Source organism: Pongo pygmaeus, chromosome 19 (assembly GCF_028885625.2).
Source record: "Pongo pygmaeus isolate AG05252 chromosome 19, NHGRI_mPonPyg2-v2.0_pri, whole genome shotgun sequence".
NCBI classification, from domain to species: domain Eukaryota; kingdom Metazoa; phylum Chordata; class Mammalia; order Primates; family Hominidae; genus Pongo; species Pongo pygmaeus.
The window spans coordinates 44,538,884-44,553,132 of NC_072392.2; the positions used below are offsets into that span (position 1 = coordinate 44,538,884).

General features: G+C 53.7%; 1 protein-coding gene across 5 annotated transcripts in view; it reads left to right on the plus strand.

Annotated features, from left to right (window-relative positions):
* Nucleotides 1-8,473: 8,473 nt before the first annotated feature.
* FOXN1 (forkhead box N1) overlaps nucleotides 8,474-14,249 on the plus strand; it is a 31,302-nt gene continuing 25,526 nt past the window's right edge. For all 5 annotated transcript variants that reach the window (XM_054458676.2, XM_054458674.2, XM_054458673.2 and 2 more), the window contains exon 1: nucleotides 8,474-8,636. The gene's annotated coding sequence lies outside the window, so the exon portion shown is untranslated. The remainder of the gene's footprint in view (nucleotides 8,637-14,249) is intronic.

The window sequence follows — 14,249 nt, forward strand, 5'->3', positions numbered from 1 at the left end:
TTCACGGCACTCTCCAGGGCTAGTCCCCAATGTGGTTCAGACCCCAGGTTGGGGGAGTCCAGAGGGAGGGGGCCTGGCCTTTGTCCTATATGCAGCCCCCTTGGCACCCCTCCCACCCAGGGGGGAAGGTAATGGTCGGGCATCCCTGCCAAGGCCCATCAGAGTGGGCGCAGCCACCTAGGAGAGCAGCACTGACATCACTGGGCCCGGCTAATTGGGAGCTGCCAGTCCCTGCGTGTCTTTGGGAAAACCGGCCTCCCCATTCCCAGAGCACTCCCTGGGTATTTACATAAAACCTTCTGCCCCTGCCAATTCCTCATCGACCCTTCCTCCAGCTGGAAAAACCGGTCCCATCAGGCCAGAGAAGACAGGCTGACCTGTGCTGGGTGCCCAGAGGACGGACCCTCATCCTGCAGCACAGGAACAGGCTGGAAACTGGCATGGCCTTCAGAGTCCAGGACCAGACAACTTTGGATGATTCCGCCTCCCCCACCCCACCTCCACCCGGCCTCCCCACACTCCCCCACCCCACACCCTCGTGGACTCCAGAGTTTTCATTTATCTAGCAAGGTGGGGGTGGGGATGGGGAAGAATGACACCGTATCCATCATTCCTTCTGCGAGCCAAACAGCCCTTCCCTGCTGGAAGTTCATCTCTGTGTTGATGCTAAGTCTCTCCCACTGTGGACAGTGGCGTGTCAGCCTTGAGTTCATCCAGAAGGAAGTTTTCTAGAGTCTCACCCCACCCCCTTCTCCTCCAGTGGGACAGAAAAGAGATATTTCTCATCACCTTCATGCCCAAATGAAAAAGGGGGCTGGGCTGTGAACAGAGAAAACCAGAAAGGATTTCATTCTGGATCCCCCTGGGCCGGGCTTTCACTGGGTCCTCCCGAGCTGGGGGCTGGAAGTACAGTTAGGAGGGGGCACTTCGTGGGGGAGTACGCGGCTGTCCCCAGGGGACAGGGGGTCCTGACAGGACATGCCAGGCATCCCAGAGAGCCAGGAGTGTCAGGCGGGTGGCTCCAGCCCCACCCTGGCCCCCCAGGCTGGCATTCCTCACTCATGAAGCACAGCCATTAATCACAGCTCCCACTCAGACCCACAGGAGGGCCCCCTCCCACCCACCAAAGCCCCAGGCAACAGTGCCCTGCATTGGAAACGGCCGGCCCCAGAATGGTGGGCCTCCCCCAGTGGCCTACCCACAATGCGGTGGCTCCCCAAGGAGCAGCCCAGCTCCATCTGCAAGGAGGACCCTCTGCTGCCACTTCCTTCTGGACCCTGGCTAGGGAAGAGGAGAGTGTGCTTCTCAGGGTGCACATGCCCTGCCGACTGTTCTCGGCACACTTCCCCCTCAGTCCGGCTCAGAGAGGGTCAGGTGTGGACTGAGATCACACAGCAGTCCCAGAAAGTGAGCACCGAGCTGGCCCTGCATTCTCCGGGAAGGAGGTGGACGCCAGCCAGCCTGAGGGTCGAGAGTTTGGCTGCGGTGGATGCCCTGGCAGGGCTCTAGGGCCAAGCCTCCCCTAGGTGCTCAGAAAACACCCTCTTTAGCAGGCAGGAGGGTGGACAGGCGGCAGGTGGCACCTGTCGGCCTAATCACCATCGTTAACTGGGCAATAAAGCGGCACAGCCTGGGCCAGTCTTTTGAAGGAAGGGCTCGCCAGCCAGGTCAGGTTTGCACAGGCAGCCCGGCAGCTCAGCTCCACACACACTCCAGGCTGCGGCAGGTAGATGGGCCCTGCTGGGACTGGGTCTGCAGACTCGCTGCCAAGGCACCCACACCCCATCATTGATGGCTTCTAGGAAGTTAGCAGTGAGCTTTGGGTGTCTCCTACCAGCCGGACTTGTGCGGTGCTGGGACTCAACAACTTCTGCGGCAGTGAGCATTCCATTGCTAAGATCGACGAGGCTGGAAGCGACTTAAGGACAGTCTGCCTGATTGGAGCCGTGTCCCCAGTTCCTCCACAGGGCCTGGCACAGCAAACAGTGCATGAAGGAGGAATGTGTGGGAACTATACAGGAGCTTCTTGCTCCCAGAGGGAAGCTGGACACGCTCCCCTCCAAGCCTCTTTCCAGACTGCCGTGTGTGGAGTGCTGTGTGACTTTGAGAAACGTCTTGACCTCTCTGGGCCAATGTCACCTTAAGCTCAGCAGATAGGCCCAGATTTCTGAGCCGACTCATAGTGTTCCCCTGACCCTGTCCCCTGAGGTCCTGGGAGTGTCCCTGTTTCCCTACTCCCTCCTCCTGCCAGCCAGCACCAGCCCTCTATGGCAACCAGAGGGCCCAGGGATAGGTGGAGCTTGTTAGGGAGCTTGTGGAGGCAGGAGCAGGGCTGTCCACACCACTCTCTGAGTTCACCTGGACCTGGGCCCCAGCCAAAGTGCAGTTCTAGGGGTTAAGGTCATTGGCCCCAGAGTAGGCTCCTTGGGGGCGCAGGCCATGACTTCCTGTCTCCTCACAGTCTTGGAGGGGAGGCTGCTTTCTGAAGGAGGGAGGGAAGGGTGGAGGAAGCTAGGGAGTGTTGAGTCGGGTAGAACTGGGTGGGTGAAGTTCTGGTGGAGTACCAGTCTCCAACCCTGCAGCCTCCACCCCAGTTTGGCAAGGGAAGGGGAAGGGGGTATGCAGAGGAGAAGGCGAGGAAGGGAACAGAGCAGCCTGGTTGGAAAGAAGTAACGGGGACTCAGAAGAGTGCTCTGAAGGGTGGAAAGACCCACAAATGTGTGTACGTGGAGTCACAGATCCTTGGGTACCCATAGAACCCATAGACACATGCACAGACATGGATACCTGTGAACACACAGTTACACACATTCACACACAAACACTCATGCGCACAACATTACAGGCTCTCACAGCCTGAAAGACACACAGGACCACCCCCAGAAACACACACAGACATACACAGCCACAGCCACTTGTACACACACAGTCGCTCAGATGCCTCTGCACCCCGTGTCAGACCTGAGTGTTCTCGCTGCATGTGGATGCCCACATTTAGACATAGATTCTGGCACGGACATACCCAGTAGCACATTACAGCTCCACAGACTTCGTGCGCACCCATGGTGACACGTGAGAGTGAGAACACAAATGTAAATACGTACACACTCATGCAGAGGTACACATGCACTTACACAGACACTGACACCAGTGAAAACACACACACCCCAGCATTGCTTCTCCCACCTCCACAGCAGGAGGGATTAAGACAAGAGGTGAGAAGCCCTCCCCACCCAGCAGGACTCTGTGTTCCTCCCCCCCGGCCCCCCCACCAAGCTCTCAGATTGGAAACTCCCTGGATTTCCCAGGGGTTCAGCCAACCAGAACAGGCTCAGACCTCGGCCCAGCTGCCCCGCCACACGCCCTCCACAGCTCTGGGTGCTTCTCCATCAGCCACAGCCAATGAGCTGCCTGCTCTTCCCCAGGAAGCTCACCCTAATTAACCCCAGATCTCCCCACCCCTTCTTTGACGTGTGGTCCCTGGGCCTCAGAGCCTCATGGCAGCTTTGCTTGGGCCCTGTTCCTCTATGGATGTTCTTCAGTGTCTTGCACGCCAGTGGAGTGAGACTTGGAAAGCAGCAGGCTCAAATCTTGGGAACTCACTTTGGAAAAGCAAGTCCAGCCTGCATGAGCAGAAGCGGACAGAAGATGGCCAATCCAGATGCAGGGTTCAGAGAGGGGTCCCCCTCCTCCATCACACTGGGGCTCCCAAGGGTGGGCACATGCTCTTCCTTCTTCCTAGCGTCCCTAGGGTCTTTGCCAGACTGAAGCATAGCAGACATGGGCCCCAGGGATTTCCATCCTCAGCCAGGGCTGTTTTCTGGCTCAAAGCAGCCCAGCCCTGGGCACAGCTCAGCAGCATACAGTGAACCGCTTCTGACCTCCAGTATGCAGAGGGACAGAGCTTTCTCTGGCCCCAGCCTGTCTAAGCACCTAGCTGCAGCTCCTCCAGGCCAGAGCCCAGCTCAGCTCCATCTCAGGACCTGAAATGAGGGTGCTGGAGTGTGTGGGACCAAAACTCCAGACAAAAGTCCTTTCCCAATACTGCAACAGCTGGAGTTGAGGCTAGACACCAGGACAGACTTTCTGGGCCTAAGAGAGAATTCTGAAGGGCTGGTGTGATGAGAGAAGGAGGGGATGGTCCTATCTAGAGACAGAGGAGAAACACCTCACAAATCCCCTTTCAGTCCAAGGACTGTGGCAATCCCAAGGTTCCTGTTTCAACTCCCAGACTGCATGCAATGAGGAAGTCATGCTTCCCAAAGGAAAGACGGAGCCAGAGCCAGGGCCCACACCCATTCCTGGGGCAGAGGTGGATCCTGATTTGGAAGAGAAAGAAGTTCATCTCATCCACCAGAAGCAGTCTCACTGTGGGAGGTGATAACTACAGTCTCTCCTGGGCATCCCATCGGGGCCTCCCTGAGACTCTTGGCCTCTGAATTAATTTGCATTTTCTTGATTTTTAATGAAGTTGAAAATCTTTTCACTTGTTTCTTGGCCATTTGTATTTTACCTGTGAATTGCTTGTGTCCTTTGCCCATTTTTCTGTGAAATCATCTTTTTATTTATTTAGAGGAGTTCCTTATATATTGTGGATATTAACTCTTTATCTCTTACATATGTTTCAACACTTTCTTCCAGGTTATGTTATGTCTTTTAACTTTGTTCATATTACATTTTGCTCTAAAGAAATTTACAGTTTTTATTTAGTCAAATCTGTCAATATATTCCTTTATGGCTTCTGCATTTGACGTCATGCTTAAAAATGCCTTTCTCCACTCCATAATCATTAAAATGTTTCCTATATTTTTTCTATTTGTTTGTATGATTTTCATTTTTACATTAGATTGTTAATCCATCTAGATTTTTAAATGTATAGTATGAAGTAGGATTTAACTTTATTTCTTTCCAATGGAAAGTTCATTGCCCCAACTCCATTTATTAAATTTTTTACTTGCTACTTTAAAATACATTACAGTCCAGATGTTGTGGCTCAAGCCTATAATACCAGTGCTTCGGGAGTTTGAGACCAGCCTGGGCAACAGAGCAACACCCCATCTCTACAAAAAAAATTCTTTTTTAACTAACTAAGCATGGTATAACTGTAGTCCCAGCTACTGGGGAGGCTGAAGTGAGAGGATCACTTGAGTACAGGAGGTGGAGGCTGCAGTGAGCTATGATCTTGCCACTGCACTCCAGCCTGGGCAACAGAGCGAGACCCTGTCTCAGAAAAATAAAGTAAAATACCCTACTATTATATACCTATTTTAAAATACCTTGTTATCATATTCCCATTTCTCACAAATATCCAAGTTTATTCTGGACTCTATTATCTTCCATTAATTTATTTATTTCTGTATCAAAGTTGCAGTTTTAATTATGGAAGCCTTATTGAACATTTGGAAAACTGACAGGGCAAGTTACCCCTGTTAGTCTTCTTTCTCAAAAAGCTCCAAGCTATTCTCATGTATTTACCCTTCCCCCAAACTATAGAATCAACTCGTCAAGTTTAGGGGGCAAAAAATCCTTTAGACTTTTGATTTGAATTACATTCAGCGTATATTTAGAGGAGAATTGACATCCTTACAGTATTATATTCAGCCTTCCTGTCGTTGCTGTTTTAGAGACAGGGTCTCTCGCCTTGTAGCCCAGGCTGGTGTCAAAACTCCTGGGATCAGGCGATCCTCCCACCTCCCGAAGTGCTGGGATTACAGGCATGAGCTACCATGCCCAGACTTTTTTCTTTCTTTTTTACTTTTTTTTTTTTTTCAGCCTTCCAGTTCAGTAACATGATATGCCCTTATTTTTATTCAGGTCTTATTTTATGTCTGTCAGTAAAAATGTATTGTTTTCTTCATGTAGATTTCATGCATTTCTTATTAAGTTTATTCCTGGATATTTTGTATTGTTATTTTTGTGAGCTAAATCTTTTTGTCTCCTTTCTTTTCTTTTTTTCTTTTTTTTTTTTTTTTTTTGAGACAGGGTCTCACTCTGTCATCCAAGCTAGAATGCAGTGGTTCGCCAAAACCTCTCGGCTCACTGCAACCTCTGAATCACTGGCTCAAGCAATCCTCCCACCTCAGCCTCCCAAGTAGCTGGGACTGCAGGTGCGTGCCACCCCACCCAGTTAATTTCTGTATTATTCGTAGAGAGAGGATGTCGCCATGTTGCCCAGGTTGGTCTTGAACTCCTGAGCTTAAGAGATCCACCCGCCTCAGCCTCCCAAATTGCTGAGGTGTGAACCACCGTGCCCAGCTATCTCCTATTTTAATTGGTTGTTTCAGTTGTATAGAAATGGTTTTGATTTTTATACATTGATATATTCTGTATCTTACTTCATTCTCTCATTTGTTGTAATAGTATTTTAGTCGATTCTCCTCGATTTCCTAAATAAGCACAACATTTGTAATTCTTGAAGGTTTTGCGTCCTTCCTTCTTATATTAATGCCTTATTTCTTTTTCTTATTGTACTGGTTGGGGCTTTCAGAATAATGTTCATTGATAGCAACCATGGCAGCTTTCAACTTACAACTTTTGTGGTTTTCTGTGCCCAGAGTATCCATACAGAAATACCTGTGAGTCTAGAAATAACAATTAGCTCTGTGTACATCAGATAGAAGCAATTAGCAAACACCCAGGTCTTGATAGTTGCCCTTTCACTGTGAAACTCCGTTGACTATTAGGGTTAAGGGAGCAGAGCTTAGATTGCTACTGTGAGTCCCAGAGAAAGGTGGGTTGAGTCAGGGCCCCTGTCCTAACCCCAAAACACAATTCTTATACCGGAGTGGGCATGCCAGCACGTCCTCATTTCTTTTCCAGCACCACTGGCCTTGGTGAAGAGAAAGGAGCCACTTGTTTACTGAGCATCTACTATATACAAGGGTTGAGCTGAGAACTTTAGACATATAAATTTATTTAATCCTCACAACCACCCTGTGGGTGAGTATTACTCCCTTGTTAACAAATGAGGAAACTGAGGCTCAGAGTGGGGACTATGGAAGATCACACAGCTAACCATCACTTACAAATGGGTTCATCGCTGTCTGCTCCTGCACCCTCTTTTCTGAAATGGATATTTAGTACAGAACATTTTCCGCCTCGACTGAGAACTCTCTAAATGTTTTAGTATGCTCCACACTTGTGCCAGATGACCACCACTCTTCCCCGGCCAGGGTTGATATTACCTCTCTCCTTGGAATGAGATAGTCACTGGGGAAGAGCTGACTTGTCCATACCCTCAGGCCAGAAGCCAAATCCCAGAACTTGCTGGGCAGCAGTGCTGGTACTAGGTCCCTAGAGCCTTTAGCTCCAGGAAAAGACATAAGTGGGCTTAGAGGCCAGTGCAAGGGTCAGGGAGACGGAGGAGGGAAAGAATGACCAGGGACAGGACACAAGGGGATGGAGGGTAAAGAAGATGAAAAGGAAGCAGAGAGAAGGAGGTGAGGACAGGGTCTGGGGGAACAGCAGAGAAAGCTGTCAGGGAGCAGGGACAGGCTCCAGGCCTGAGTCCAGCTGGGACCAGGGAGGCCAATTCCTAGGGCTTCACCCTCAACAGGAACTCTAAGGGGCCAGAGACCAGGGCAACAGCCACTCAGGTTTCTGTTTCTATCCTCCAAATTGTGAAGAGTAGCCTGGGATGAAGACACAGAACCAGGGAGCCCCCATCTCCACCCCCACAGACACCCACATGCTCACACAGGACTAGATTGCTGACCCCCAGCAGAGACGTGTGCACAGACATGAGCATGTCAACATACGGACGACACACAGGCCTGGGTCCGGGGACACAGAGACACAGACACAGGGGAAGACATGCAGACACACGCCCACCCAGGAGACAGATGTACAGACCCAGGGAGAGATGCAGACAGACTCGCATGTATCTCCCCCTGAGGGAGAGGGAGATGGGAGTCACCAGCACATGCTCCAGTGGGTGCACACGCCCCCACCCACAAGGAGACACCCTCGAGGTGCTGCAGGAGCTGTGGAGAGACAGACAGATGGCCAGCCCCATGGACAGACAGTTCCCAGCAAATCTGTGCTAATGCTTGGCCCTTGAAGGGCCCAACCTGTCCATGCCGTGCCTCAGAGAACCCTGGGCTGCCACCCAGCACTGTTCTCCAGAACCTCATGAGTGGGCTCCATGAGCATACATGTGGCGGCCAGGCTCTCCTGACACGTGCATGCTCCAACAGGCCTGTGCCCCACCTGTGGGGGAGGGTGGCAACATCCCCCTTCCAGAGTGCAGGCGGGGTCCACGGGACAACCCCTTCCTCTACAAGCCATAGGCTGTGCCCACTGGCAGGGACATGGGAGGGAGCCTGGGCTAGCTCAGGAGGAGGGAGGGGTTGGGGGGGGCCAGGGTGCGGCTGGGGCGGGCACGGGAGCCGGTACCTGTCAAACAAGAGCCAAGGAGCAAACCAGCTTCTTAGTCACCTTTCTCTTCTCCCCATTTTGGCAGCAGCCCCTCCGGGCAAGGGGAAGCTGATATCATAATTATTGGCTCACCTGGCAGCTGCCTCCCCTCACCTGATGTCAGCACAGACACAGGACGGCCGAGCTGACGGACTGACAGACGGACAGAGCTGCTGGCCCCCCAGACCCGGGCCCCCACGCCGACCTGCTTCACTGAGCAGGTAAGAGGAGACCCGGCCCAAGTCAGCCGTGGAGGCCAGCAGGGCCGGGCTGGGGCATGGGGAGGGCGTTCGCCTTTTTAATAGGGCTCAGGAGTGACTGGGAGCACCTGGGTGCTCCCCACATTCTCACTGCAGCTCAAGGGAGACTCAGAATTCGGGTGAGTGCCTGGAGGCCAAGGGGCACCTGTTCCCCCACGCCCCCCTCCAGTTCCTTTTCTAGGTTGTCCAACTTTAATCCCTCTTGCTGTGGTGTGGGTCTCATTCTGGTGTGTGCTGGATTTTGTGTGTGTCTCTGTGTGTTGGAGATGTGCTTACCCACCCTGTGCTGGGAGGAAATGAGGACTCAAAAGTGTTAGATCTGGAAAACTAGAGCTGAAAGGCAGGGGGCCAGGTTCTCCATCTAGTGGTTTTCCAGGTGAAGAAGGGAGAGCCCAGCTCCGGGAGCTGGGGAGCACCAAGGGTGTGTGCAGATCAAGGAACTGCTCAACATCTCCATGCAGCCTGGGCTGGGGTCTAGATGCCTGGGCCCATGCAGAGGCCTGGGTTGCAGAAAGGAGTTGGTGCACCTTGTGGCGAAGCAGACAGGTGGCAAACAGGTGCTGTGGCCATGAGTTGATGCTGGGCTTAGGACAGAGTCGCCTCCTATCCCCAACTCCATTTCTCTCCCGCAAGACCCCTAAAGCAGAGTCCTGGTGAGCAGAGCTGGGCCAGGCAGGGAGCCCTGAGGCCTTTGGGGCCTAGAGTTGGGGGTGTGGTGAGTGAAGGCCGGTAGGGAAATGGCCGAAGCAGCAGGAAGCCCCTGCCAGCTGCCCCGACTCCTCCCCACCCACTGCCCGCTCAGATAAGGTTCTGGCATTCCCCGTGGAGTCCCCCAGGCCCTCCCTAAATATCCAAAGAAGCCCGTTGGATGAAGAGTAGACTCTAACAAGTGGGCGTGTTTGCCTCTTCTCTCGGCACCTACAGGCATGGGGGATATGTTTGGATGTGCTTTGTGGCAATGCACAACTAGTCAGTGGGAAGGGACCCGGGCGGAGGGGCTCCTCTTGGGAAGTCATCCTATCCATCCCCTGCCCCTAAGCCAGTCATTGCCCACATCGGGCAGGGCTGCCCCTCCTAATTTTCCTAATCCCTGAAGGAGAAAATCTGGTCAGTTTCCTCACAGTCATGAAGTCCTTCCTGGAGCCTCTCTGAAGTCTTTACTGCTGCAGGGTCCAGCTCTGCTTGCCCAGTAGCTTTCTTCCTCCCGCACTGAGGAACACTAGTTCCTCGGATCCGAGGGCGGCGTTGCACTGCAGTCCTGTCCCCACCGGGCTTGGCTCAGAACCTACCATCTTGCTCATTCCCTGACCACAAGACACAGGCAGGACAAGGGCACCCCGAGTGGATGGGGGAAGAGGCAGCGCCTCCTATCCTGGTCCCTTTCTCTTGTGGCTCTGTGAGGGGTCCAGGGTGAGCCAGGCAGGGACAGAGCCAGGCTGAGTCTTGGAGAGGGGCAGACGGGGTGAGGGCTGCCCCAGGTTGGGGGTCCTCAAAGGCGAAGGAGCCACAGGGAGAGGCGCATGTCCTCCCGGCTCCCTGCCCAGCCCCGCCCGCGCTGCCTGTGCGAGCTCAGCTCCCGGCTCCAGGGCCTGCCGAGGCACGCTGCACCCCCAGGCCCGGCGCCTCACTCACTCCCAGAGCCAGGAACCTGTTCTCCCGGGAATGCCAGCGAGTTCTCAGAGGACTTTATTTCCCAGGGGCTCAGGGAGCCCCAGAATCCTCTGGACCAGTGGGTCCTGGGAAACTAGAGAAAAATTAGGGGGCTTAGGACCCCTCCCTGCTCCCCAGCTTTGTCTCATCCACGCACTGACGCCACATTGCCTCCAACCAACAGCCGTCTTCATCGTGAGAAGGCTTCATCACGAGAAGGCTTAGGAAAGTTAAAGACAAGGCGGAAAGCCCACTGGTGACATGCGCCTTCTGTCATGTGCCATCCGTTGCCTCAGGGAAAGCCTTCCTTTCCCCCCATCCCCCAGAGAGTCCCATCTGGCCTCTAAGAAAGCAACATATCGCCTCTTTCCTTGGACTCTTCACCTTCTCTAGCCAGGAAGTCCTTCCTGATGTCTAACCTCTCCCTTTCTGGCTTGAGTTGACACCTGGTCTTCACGGACCAGCAGAACCCCCATTGCCTGCACACGGCCCAGGCACATAGGCAGAGACTGTTCTAAGTCACATTGAAATGCCCTGGTTGCTCGGGCGCTGGCAGGGACAGAAAGGCCCCACTCTCACTGCCCCTCTTATTCTCTCTGACTCCACATTCTAACGAAGTTGCGGTCCGCTTCTGCCTGCCTCCCCATCCGCCCATAACAGAAGGATGGAGGGGGCCGAGGTCCTGCAGGTATGCCCTCCCCTCTGTCCTTCCAAATCACAGCCTGCCATCCCTGCTGTGGCTGGCAGAGGGGAGTTCAGGAAGCCAGGATTGGCTTCTGCAGCAGGAGTGATTGACAGAGTTCAGAGAAAGTTCTCAGCACTTTAGGTTGAGTTTGACTGGACTATGTGACCACAGGAGGTGGTTTCCTGAGTGGAGAGGCAACCTTTGATCTGGGGTGGGTGGGGTTGGGCTGGCAACATGCCCAGGAGCTGGAGAAGGATGAGATGACCTCCAGGAGCTGGGGAAAGACAAGATGACCTCTGGGAGAGGGCCTCCCAGAAGCACCAACCACATGGTTCCAGAATACATTGGGTCTTTCCAGCTTATTCATCTCCATCCCCTGCCCCTCCCTCCCTGTCTGTGCCCAGCTCCAACCTCACCCCTGACCCTTCCACCCATCTCTGTCTCTTTCCCCATCACAACCTATCTCCATTCCCACCTTCAATCCCGCCCAGCCCCCTTCCTACTCATCCCCATCCCCAAACTTGCCTCCATCACCACCACCCCATCCTGCTCCTTCCTCCTTACCTCATCTCCTCACTCCCACCTCCAACCACACTCCTATCCCCATCTCCCCCTCCCGCTCCATTCCTCAGGATGGATCTCCTCCTATGTGACAGATTCCCTTGGAGTCTAACGCCCCTCACCAGCATCCCCGCCAGGTTCTGGGGTGTCCCCCAGGTTCTCTGAGCGTTGAGGAAAAGCCCAGAGCCATGCCAATAGACAAAACGAGCAGGACAAGATCATCCCTGGAGCAGCCCTTAGCTTCCTCATCCTATCTGGGCCGTGAAGGCTGGATGCTCACCAAACAGTAAAAATGAGTTCAGATGCAACAAGACAAGTGGAGGGCTGGTGTCCAGACAGACCTCCACACTGCGGGCATGTGGCAGTGAAGGGGGGATGGAGAGACACACTCATAGAGCCCCAAAGCGGGGCCGGGGCAGCCTTTCTCAGGGGGCTGGGAGTGTAACTGATCCTATTAGGCATGGCAGGCCAAGGAAGGGGGGGCATGGAAGCAGGAGCAGGGATTTTTAGGGTTGATTAGGAGTGCGCATCCCCGGGTCTCTACCCTGCCTGTAGCCCTTGCTTAGTCAGCTCCGATTAATGGGGCCAGGGAGAGAATTCGCTGAATCGTGATCTCTTGGGGAACTTGACTGGAGAGCCAGCTGTGAGTCATGGAGAAAAGGGAACCTGTGCTCTCACAGCTACTCTAGAAGCTTCCAGGGGTAGGCACCCCTCAAGACCCTCCCATCCCCTTCCAGGATGCAACAGAGAGCCCACTGCAAGGTCTGACCCTCGCCCTCCACCCCATGCTCACAGGAGGATGCATGGTCAGTCAGCTCCAAATCCTGCCCTCATACAGCCTCCGGGGCCTTCAGGGCTCCCCCCACTGCCTCTGACAAACTACAGCACAAAGACACACAGAGACACACACACACACAGAGACACACGCACACAGACACACACACCCAGACACACACACAGAGATACACACATGCACACACACATACATATATACATACAGACACACACACAGACACACCTGTGCGCACACACACACACAGAATGAGAATGGGGCACATCCCTGGAACCAGATTGCCCGGAGACAGTTGGAGTTCCCACTAACACTTGTAAATTCCATAGCCATGTCCCAGACTGCACCAGCCCATCAGTCTCGGAAGGCATAGAATGTACATGAGGAAGGACACAAACACACACACACACACACACACACACACACATCGTTGTGATCAGAAAACCCAATTATCAGACTCTGCACTTAGCACCCCTCCTCCACGCAGGCCCAGAGCGACCACAGCAGTCTTCACTGTCAGTGGGGGCAGTGTCCCCAGCTTCCTCTGGAGAGGGTTCCTGCAGCCCACATTGGGCACCAAGAGCATGTGGCTTTGTAGAGGTGGCTCTGCTTCTCTGTGCCTTCCCGTGAGCGTGTCCAATCTGCCTAAAGTGGGAAGGGTTCTGGAGAAAAAATTATTTGGGGTGACAATGCCAAACCCAAGATGATCTGAGGGTGGTCAAGAGAGAAAGATGGCAGCTGGAGCCAAGGAACTGGATGGGCTCGGGAAAATGCCCCCAGAGCCTGCCCCTTCTCCAGGGACATGATTAGGTGCTCAGAGCTGCTTCCCATAGCCCCAGCACCTGGAGGAAGGAGCAGCGCACAGATGCCTGCATAGCAGGGAACAATCTCTCCCACTGGTGGGACCTCGGTTTCCCCATCTGTCAAATAAAGAGGGGCTTGGGTGAGAGGGCCTCCCAGTGCACTTCTCACTCCAAGACTTAGTAAGTTCAAGGAGATAACCACCTGCCCATCCCCTGTGCAAGACGATGTTGGGGGAGGAGGTGCACCAGTATGTATTTGTCTTGTACAAAAGCTGTATTATTAGTAGTGGTGGCAGAATTAATATCCCTAATAATAGATTGGTATTAACGAGCAGCTCTGATAATGATATGTACAGAATGTGAGAGGCCCCTGGCCCAACGGACAGTGGGATCCTGGGCCATTTCTTTGCCCCCACTCAGGTGGACAGGCAAAGAGCGAGCGCACCAGCAGGACGAGGGCTCTCTTGACCATCCCCGTGGGGCACACTCCTAGGAAAGGCAGATGTTTGAAGGTAAAAAGATCTCACTCAGCCCCAACCCACTCCTGAAATCCTACAGGCCTGGGACCCCAGGGGAGAAGGCAGGGGCACCAGACAAGCTGGTGCTGGTTTAACTTCTGAGGATTTTGACATTCTGGTTCTCACTGGGTCCCCAGGACAGCCAGGTGAGGTATGTAGGGCAAAGAGGAGGACTCCGTTTTATAAAGGAGGGAACGAGGTTTATTCCCACACTGAGAGCAGAGCTGAGAAAGGACCCTCCTGCAGTCCTTGGTCAGGAGGACTCACTGTGAGGGAAAAGTGGGATTCTGTAGGGAAGCCAGGATCTGGGCTCAGTGAAGGCGTCCAGAGATGATAACGCTAGGTTACAGGGGAGGTGAGACCAAGCTCCAACATCCCTGTTGGTCTCACAGATCAAATCCTTTGTTGCCAATCACTGCCACAGCCCATCAACTCCAAAGCCAATTACCTACGCAGCCCACAGGAGGCTGGGGTTGGGACCATCGGGCTCAGCCCTGAGTGACTTCATTACAGGGGTAGGACTTCCAGGCCACAGGGACCCAGAGCTAATGAGTGCTTAGAGGTCAG